Source organism: Necator americanus, chromosome II (genome assembly GCF_031761385.1).
Source record: "Necator americanus strain Aroian chromosome II, whole genome shotgun sequence".
NCBI lineage: Eukaryota > Metazoa > Nematoda > Chromadorea > Rhabditida > Ancylostomatidae > Necator > Necator americanus.
The window spans coordinates 32,424,725-32,433,592 of NC_087372.1; positions in this window are offsets into that span (position 1 = coordinate 32,424,725).

Sequence of the window (8,868 nt, forward strand, 5' to 3'; positions counted from 1 at the left end):
ATCATATGAAAATACTCGTTTTTTTCAAAAAATCAAATTAAGGACTTTTTTCCGCGTGGATTTGGTTTTTGACGAGAAAATGTTTCTCTAACTTTTTTTTTTGTTGCCAATCGGATTCCAGATAAAGGTGTTCTATCGAATATAATAAAATTCGGTAAAAAAAATGGAAAAATATAATAAAATAATTAATTGTTCTATAAAATTTATTCCACCTTTTCGCTTCGGGATTTTTAATTATTCCCCAACCACAATTTATTCCGATTAATAATGTAGTCACTGAAAAATGTAGTCAACGACGTTCATCCAAACGAGATTGTTTCGTGCTTCAAATTCCAAGAATCTAGCGAGTATGAATTTAAAAAAAAATCGAAAATCGAATAATATAGAGTTGATAGGAAAGTATAAAACACATTTTTTTTCCTAATTTGAAAGAGTATCAGGTCAAATTGTATAAGATTTTAGTAGCAATAAAATAGTACATATAATAGATAAAATAAAACAAATAAAGACAAATAAATATAAAATAAATAAATAGATAAAGGTAAATAGTACATATAAGGTATTGTATTATGTATGGATGAAATTAAATAATTTATTATAAATATATTAATCATGCTATTATTATTGCTTTTCATTATACTATATGTAAGAAAAATATATAAAACACTACATTACAAACTGCTGTTTTGAAAAAGCAGAAAAAACAGGGATGAATATCTACTACATATTTCTGAAAAAAGTGTCACCAAAGTCCCCTCCCCTCTCATACTTACCAAAAAAAGAAGAAAAAAAAACTAGTCCCGTCTAAGATTTCTAATAGTGTGACTACGATGTTTTTTTTTTTGATGGGACCTTCATTAGCTGACGTTTTGGCTTTTCGCCGTATTCAGGGCGTTGACTAGAACAATTTGGTGAACTACCCAAACACCTTGCATCAGTGTTTGGCAAGAAGAAGGAATATCTGTAAGGAAGACGTTAAGGGCGTTTCGAATCTTTAAAGTCATCACCTCACGAATCTTAGGTGGTACGGATTTCAGGTGGATTATTCGCGTACGGGATCATAGATTACGGAGAGGTAGGTGATTCTGTCCATTTCTGCCTAACTGCCGTAAAAAAACGGTCCGGAAGATGCGGCTTCGAGCGTTCCGGGGCGCTATTTTCTACAAGGAGTTCGACTGGAGCGCGCCAGCCTTGTGCGGCGCCGTATCTTCCTGGCCGTTTTTCACGGCAACTAGGAAGAAATGAACGGAATCACCCCCCTCTCCATAATCTATTATCCCGTATAAGAATACTCCATCTGAAATCTGCACCACCTCTCAGATTCGTGGGGTGATGCCTTCGAAAAGAAACCCTTCAATGAATAATAGGAATGAATACTTGTCGACGAATGAGTTCTTGCCACTTGTACCGTTCTGTGACCTAACTGCTTGTTTGTTGTTGCTTGGATCGGATCACCTATATCGTCTCTGGTGATCCACGCAGAGTAACACTTACTCTTTGGTGCACGAAGAGGTGACAAGTAAGTGCTACCAACTGACGTAGGGGCGGCGTAGCGCAGTCGGATAGAGTTTCCGCTGACTTCACGATCGATTGGAGGATCGATTCCGCCCTAGTGCTCACCAAGCCCTTTCTCCTCTCCGAGGTCGATAAATTGCTACCAGACTTGTCTGGGAGGATGAAACCACTGACTTGACACATCTGCTAGCAACCTCAGGTCAATTTAGGGGCCAGTTACACGTTCGTGAACCTCAAACGATTCTGAATTGAAGTGAACGTAGGAGCGCATCCCACGCGGAACGCCAGGGTTAACGCCAGAAACTTTATCCTTTAAATTTTATCCTTTACCAGCTGCGGTATATCCGATGAAACACTACGTAAGACTAATTTCAAGCTTTACGGCTTCTTCTTTTACCACTTTGAACGATTATCGAAACACTGACGCAGTAGGTTGCGTATCACTTGACGGAATAAACGTAGGATTGGTCCAGTCAACCTTTGTTTAGACCTACGGAATACGGCGAAACACCCCAAAACCTCAGCCGAATAAAGGTCCCATCTGAAGACCTCGTATGCACGTTAACAGAATAAAATAGATGGAAAATAAAAATATGAAGTTGAAAAAAAATAGATGGAAAATAAAAATATAAAAATGGAATATAAAATAGATGCCGAAGTTCAAAAGACACGAGAACACTCGAATTACCGATTCTGTTTTCTCGGTCCTTCGAATTTCTTAGTTCTCGAGGAGTAATGTCCAGTATAACTGAGCTTTTTACAGATGGTCCATGTACTTTATGTTTAGAACTCTTCAATGCTGGCCTCCATATAGAAGGCGCTCGTAAAGTAAACGACATTTTTTGCTAAGGCAGTTTAGGAGATGGGTGTTGTAGGAATTTTGGAGAACACAGTATATGCTAAGATAAAGCAGTCTAAATTAGGAATTGTTAGGAAAAATTAGGAGAAACGAAAAAAGTTGAAATGAATTTTTTTGAAAATTAACCAGAATTACATTTTTGTAGCCCTGGGGTTGCAATCATTTTTTTATCCAAATGTTGCCATCGAATCAAAAGCCAGCAGTAGAAAGGGAAAAAGAGGAGAAGAAAGAGAACGTGAGAAAGGACTAAAAGAAAAGAAGGATCAATAACAATCGACTTGTGGAGCATTTGAAAAATTTTGACATTTATGTAGAGCTCAATATGGAAACACAATATGTTTACGAGAGTTTACGCGAAATTTCTTAGGACAGAAAAAAATGAAAAAGAGAAACGAGCGTGAGAAACGCCTTCAGGAACTTAGAGAACAACTTTTTATGAGGGATTTTTCAACTCTCAATCAAATAAATGGAAAAAATCCGACGTATCCATCATGACCATCCAAGACAATTTAGTTCCGAAAACGCTGACTTTGCTTCAATCCTCTAGCTCATCGCAACTGTTTTAATATTATTGTACTATGAAAGGAACACGCATTGAACACATAAATTTGTTCGAAAGAGACAGATTTACAGAGTCTCGAGTGCAGCGAGAACTGGTCCCCACGTGTTGATTTAGACCACCGTGAAATACCTTGGTATATTTTAGTGTTTCGGCACCAGATTTCACCATAAACAATAGATCCACAGGGGCGAGAGAAGGTAAAGGTTAAATAATAGTAACATAATATAATATAATCATAGAAGAAACTAAAGATTTTTTTCGCTAAGATCCGAATTGCAGTGCCTTTGCCTTCGCCAACATTGTTCCCAAACAACATTTTTGCTTTGTAGTTGATGTGGAAAAATTGATGTGGGATTAACAGAAGCTTTATCCGTAGGCGCCCACGCCTACGGGATTAGATTCGAATTCCGGCCTCGGACTGCTTGAATCCACCTTTCAAATAAACCTGAACGAATCTTTAAGAAGAAGTTAAGAAGAGATTGGATCGGATTTATGTGGATGGGTGAATCCATGTAACGTACACTAAAGACTTGGATTTACTCGGTGGGCTCAAATCCATGCGGCAGAAATGATGTGATTTTCGCGCTTCCATTCTTGGAATTGCTATCGATGCTGCGAAATCGTCAACAGGGTTCCTCGACTATTCGAACAGTCGAATATTAGGTTTGGTAACTAAAAATAGTTAGTAGTAAAAGTAGTAGTTGATATTTTTATAGAGTTAAAGAAAGAATGGGGAAAAGAAGTTAAATTAGGCTTCGGTAGTCGAGTATTAAAGTACGGATATTTTCATAAAATTAGAAATTAAATATGAAACAAATACTAATTAGTTCAAAGAAGAAAATTCATACATGTTTAGTTTGATAATCTAAAAAAATTCATTTTATTAAGTTACTCATTTAAGAATTAACTTCAAAATTCATCTTATATTTAATTCACTAACAATTTTTATTATTTGATTTCTTATTTGGACATTGAAAAAAAAAATTATACGCAAAGACAAAACAAAACAGCTAAGTAACCGTGTTTTAGCTTCTTTTATGAAAAACTATACATACTATAAAAATGGATCCAGGAAATTCTTAGAGGTCGAACAAGGATATCTATAAGTGTATGAAATGAATTTTGAACTTTTTTCTAATGGATTTCTAGTTTTTCCTTTGTTTGTACAATTTTTAACAATACTAAATATACAATACATAAGTGTACAAACATAAAAATTAAAAATCAAGAATGAGCAAAACGTAATGTCCCCCTCCCACACACACACACGCAAAAAAATAATGATGATTACTTCCGGAACGAAAATGACAGCGTTCTGTGTGATCATGTCATGTATACATGTCACACAGTCTGTCTATCAACTTCCAGACGGGACACTTCCATTATCCACCACGAGTCGGATGGATCTTAGAGAAGTCGTGTGTGTGTGCTTTTGAGGGTTTTTTGAGCTTTCGAATGTCAGAATTCAAAGGAAACAATCATGGATAATTCTAGATTAACGATTAATTCTAGATAGTAATAATAATAATAATAATAATAATAATAATAATAATAATAATAATAATAATAATAATAATAATAATAACATTATTATTATTATTATTATTATTATTATTATTATTATTATTATTATTATTATTATTATTATTATTATTATTATTATTATTATTACTATAGATTAGTTCTAGATTAGGGAATTTTAATCCTTCATCATTCGAGAATTATCCCGCGATGTTTTAAAGGGGTAATTAGGTCCTTAAACGAATCACTCCACGAATTTGAGGTGGTGCAGATTTCAGGTGGAGTATTCGTATACGGGATCGCAGATATGGAGAGGGAGGTGATTCCGTGCCCCGTTATTAGGTGGCTCGTAGGGAGAGGCGATGCGACAAGGTCGTTTCCCACGTTCCTTTTCTAGATAATTTGGAGTGATTGAGAGTGATTATACTCAGAGGAAGGACAGCACCCTTATCTCTGGATGTTCGTTAAAGGCATCACTCCACGAATCTGGGGTGGTACGGATTTCCGGTGGAGTATTCGTATACGGGATCGTAGATTATGGGGAGAAGGGTGATTTCCTCCATTTCTTCCTAATTGCCGTAAAAACGGCCCGGACGATACGGCTTCGAGCGCTATTTTCTACAACAAGTTCGATTGGAGCGCGCCGGCCTTGTGCACGCGCTGCATCTTCCGGACCGTTTTTTACGGCAATTGAGAAGAAATGGACGGAATCACCCACCTCTCCATAATCTACGATCCCATATAGGAATACTCCACCGTAAATCCGTATCACTCCAGACTCGTGCAGTGATGCCTTCAGGTAGTTAAGCAACGTGTTAGTCATTAATTATAGGTTACGTGGAAACTTACCTGATATGAATAGTTCGGTTGATGAGGAAAAACTCACTAACGCATCGGAAACCTCTTCTAACATCGAATTTCTGCCACAATTTGTCCTATTACGAGTATTTTTTTCCTTTAAAATAAACTGCGGTCATTAAAAGGCCCAATGGGTTTTGTTGAAAAGGTGGAGTGGCTTAAAAATATTGCACTGGTAAATATGGTTCAAACGTAACGAGAAAAGAGTAAAGAAAGATAATAGCTGCAAAAAGCAAAAAAAAAACAGTGAAATATATAAGCAACAAAAAAAAGGAGGAAGAAAAAGGAGAGAAATAGAACAAGCTATGTACCTATATCAATGCTCGTAAGTGTGTGCACTGAAATGGAATGATTGCCGGGGGAAAATCGGTGAGCATCGGGCCGAGTGTAATATACTCAAATTCTAAAGATATCCCTCCTTCTGAAGACAACGTGTTTCTGGGGTTCCCGTGCGCGACCATAGACATAGAATTGATGCTAGTTGTTCTAGAGCTTTATCCGTAAAACTGATCGAGAGATGTAGTAAGTTACAAATTTGAATTGCAGTGGCTTTTTTCCTAATTTTTCCAAATCTCTAAAAAAATTAATCACTAATTTCCTTTACTTAGGAAGGTGGAATAAAGTTCTGAATTTTTCTGAAAAACAAAACACAGCACGTGAATTGATTGAAGCATGGATAATAGTTCCTAGAGCGAACCCGATTTCCAATAGGTTCCCATACTAATTGTGGCAAAATATCAGCACAGATGGGCGGAGCTTACTCCGCCATAATTGATTAATTACGACCCATAATTATGAATCTAGTTTTTGGGCTCAAATGAGATGAGTTCTTTGAGAAAAAAATCAACAGAGATTGTAACTATAACTTTCATCAACTTTTTGAAATGAAATTGAAATTTGATGAAATTTTCGAATAAAAATAGTTGTGGAAATGTAGCGATTTACTGTGGTCTCCAAGAATTTTTCCGCTTTTCTTGGGAAGAAAACAAACAACGATCGGTTTGTTTTCCCTTATAGAACTTAATATCAGGAAATTCTGTGTGAAGTGAGCCGCGCAAATCGCCGGCCGTTAGGGAGTTCCTCTCATTTAGTCTCGAAATTCGATTACCGACGCCTAAACCTGATTCGACATTACTGAGAATAGCTGAAATCCATTGTTATTTCTTATGTCCAAGCATATTCTCTCGGTAACGTTTTTTCTTTTGTTCATTTCCTGAAAAATTTCGGCTTTGCACTTTCTTCTAATCTCGCATAAACTTAATAACTTCATCTTATTCGAATAAATTATGAGCAGCCTATACGGGGGAATAAAACTTTTAAAAAACCTTTGAAAGGTTTATTTAATCAACCATATACAAAAGTTCGTCCTAAAAGGAATCAAACGCCACTTTTGCTTTGATTTTTAATACTTTCAAAAATATTAATCTCTTTTTTCTTTTTTAGTTTTAAAAGAAAAACCCATCTTTATCTCATCTATTTTATCAGATTTTTGATTTTTCGGAATAATAATAACATAGGAATAATTGTAGGCATTTATACAATAATTTATAATTAAAAATATTAATTTCCTTTTTCTTTTCTTTAATTTTTTTCTTTTCCCTCCTTTCTTCTTTTCTTTAATGCTTTGCTAAAACATCTTAGAAGATTTTTTTTTTAATTGAAAAGGCACATTTTTATGTATGCGTGTGTGCATTCATTTCATGTGTTTCCATTCCCATTTTTAAAATTCAAGTTTGTTTTCGGTTTTTACATTTTAAACTTAACGGTTTAGGCGGTAGAAAAAAAGAAAAGGCTTGAAAAAACAGAAAAAAAAAACCAAAAAAAATCCATCTTCATCTCATCTATTTTATCGGATTTTCATCTTTTCCTCATTGCTCATAGGAATAATTTTAGGCATTTATACAAATTTTTAGATTTAATTTCTAGAATAACTCCCTCTTCGAAAGAACAAAAGAAAAACAAAAACAAGAACAAAACAGCAACAAAAAATTTGCCATCGTTTCCTGTTCCTTCGTTGAAAACTCGTGTCCGGGTCAAACGTTCATAGTCACTGAAGCTTTGAAGGGCGAATATGATCTTTTAAACGCGGATTTCGGGCACTATTCTGAATTTCTCCTAAAATTACCAGTCCCCATTCAACAGAAGCTCATAGTAGAAAAATTATTTAAATTTTTCCTTTTTTTTAAAAAATTGATTTAGCAACGAGTAAAAGCAATTCAGTAGTAGTTTCAATGTAGTTTTTCTAATCCTAGCCATTAATTCAGGCCGAGTGCTCCTGAAAAATCGCAGACAGTTTTGCGGAAAATTCAAAAACTTCCCTTCGAAACTTCAGATTGAAGAATGGGGGAAAAGATTGTTTTTCGCAAGAAAAAAAAGCGACAACTTACGGACCAAGTTACATGATGCACAGCTGAATAGTAGGGATCTGTTTGAAATGCTTGGTTAATCAAAAAAAAAAATCCGACACTGTTTCAAACAAACATTTTTTCGAAGAAAATTCTCGTGTATAATTAATTACTTTGTTTAAATGAAAAAAATGAAAAAATGAAAAATGTTTCAAAATTAAAAGTAGAACAGGGCGCGTAATTTCTTGAAAAAGTCGCTAATTAGTGTGAGGATTTCAGGGTAACGGAAAAAAAAATTAAAATTAGACGTTAAATAAGGCTGGTAATTTCATGAAGAGGTCATAAATAAGGGTGAGAATGTCAGAATAACTAAAAAAAAATCCGTTAACCTCGTAGTAACCAGAAAATCGGAGGATCATATGACTTGCAGAGAGTGTTGTACTCAGCAGACGCACTAATAAATAGAAAACGAGAGGAAAAAAAACAAGGGAAAAAACTAAAATAAGAGAAAAAAAATCCAGCATAGTGAAAAACGATTCCCAAAAGCCGATCGTATCACATCGCTCACAACGTCGTCGCGATTTCACGATGTGTCGTGAACGTAGTCCGGCATCAATTGGCCTGTGGATAATCGAATTCGTTGTGGGGATCCGTGTGACTAACGATGCTCAACGGAGCAACGTTTCATTCCTTGGCCGGGTTGTTGGAAAACAGATTACGCTGCCACCGCATCGCTACTACGAATATTTCCAAGAAAAAGTGAAAAATCCACAATAAAAAATTTCATTGCATCCGTCGTCCGTCGACGACAAATCGATGAATGCAGGAAAAAAGAAGTGGATTGATTAAGCATTTTAGTGGGTGCTGAATGATGTGCGAGGATAACGGACTTCATAAACATAACATGCGGCTGTGAAAAGGCGTGGGAAACGGATTATGCATCCGAATCGCGAACGCCTGATTCAGGATGTTTCTGAGCGAGAAGAGTGAAATCCATGGAATGTGTTCAGTTTTACGTCATGATAAGTAGAAAAATCTCCAATGACTATCACATAGATGAGAAATTTCCGGGAATTCGACTCCAAAGATCCATTTTTTTAATACATTTCTTCAAGATTTCAGGATTTTTTCCGCCAAATCTAAATAAAAACTACCTCCAAATATTTAAAAACAAACTTAAAATCAGTCTATTTCGTTTGCTGAGCTTT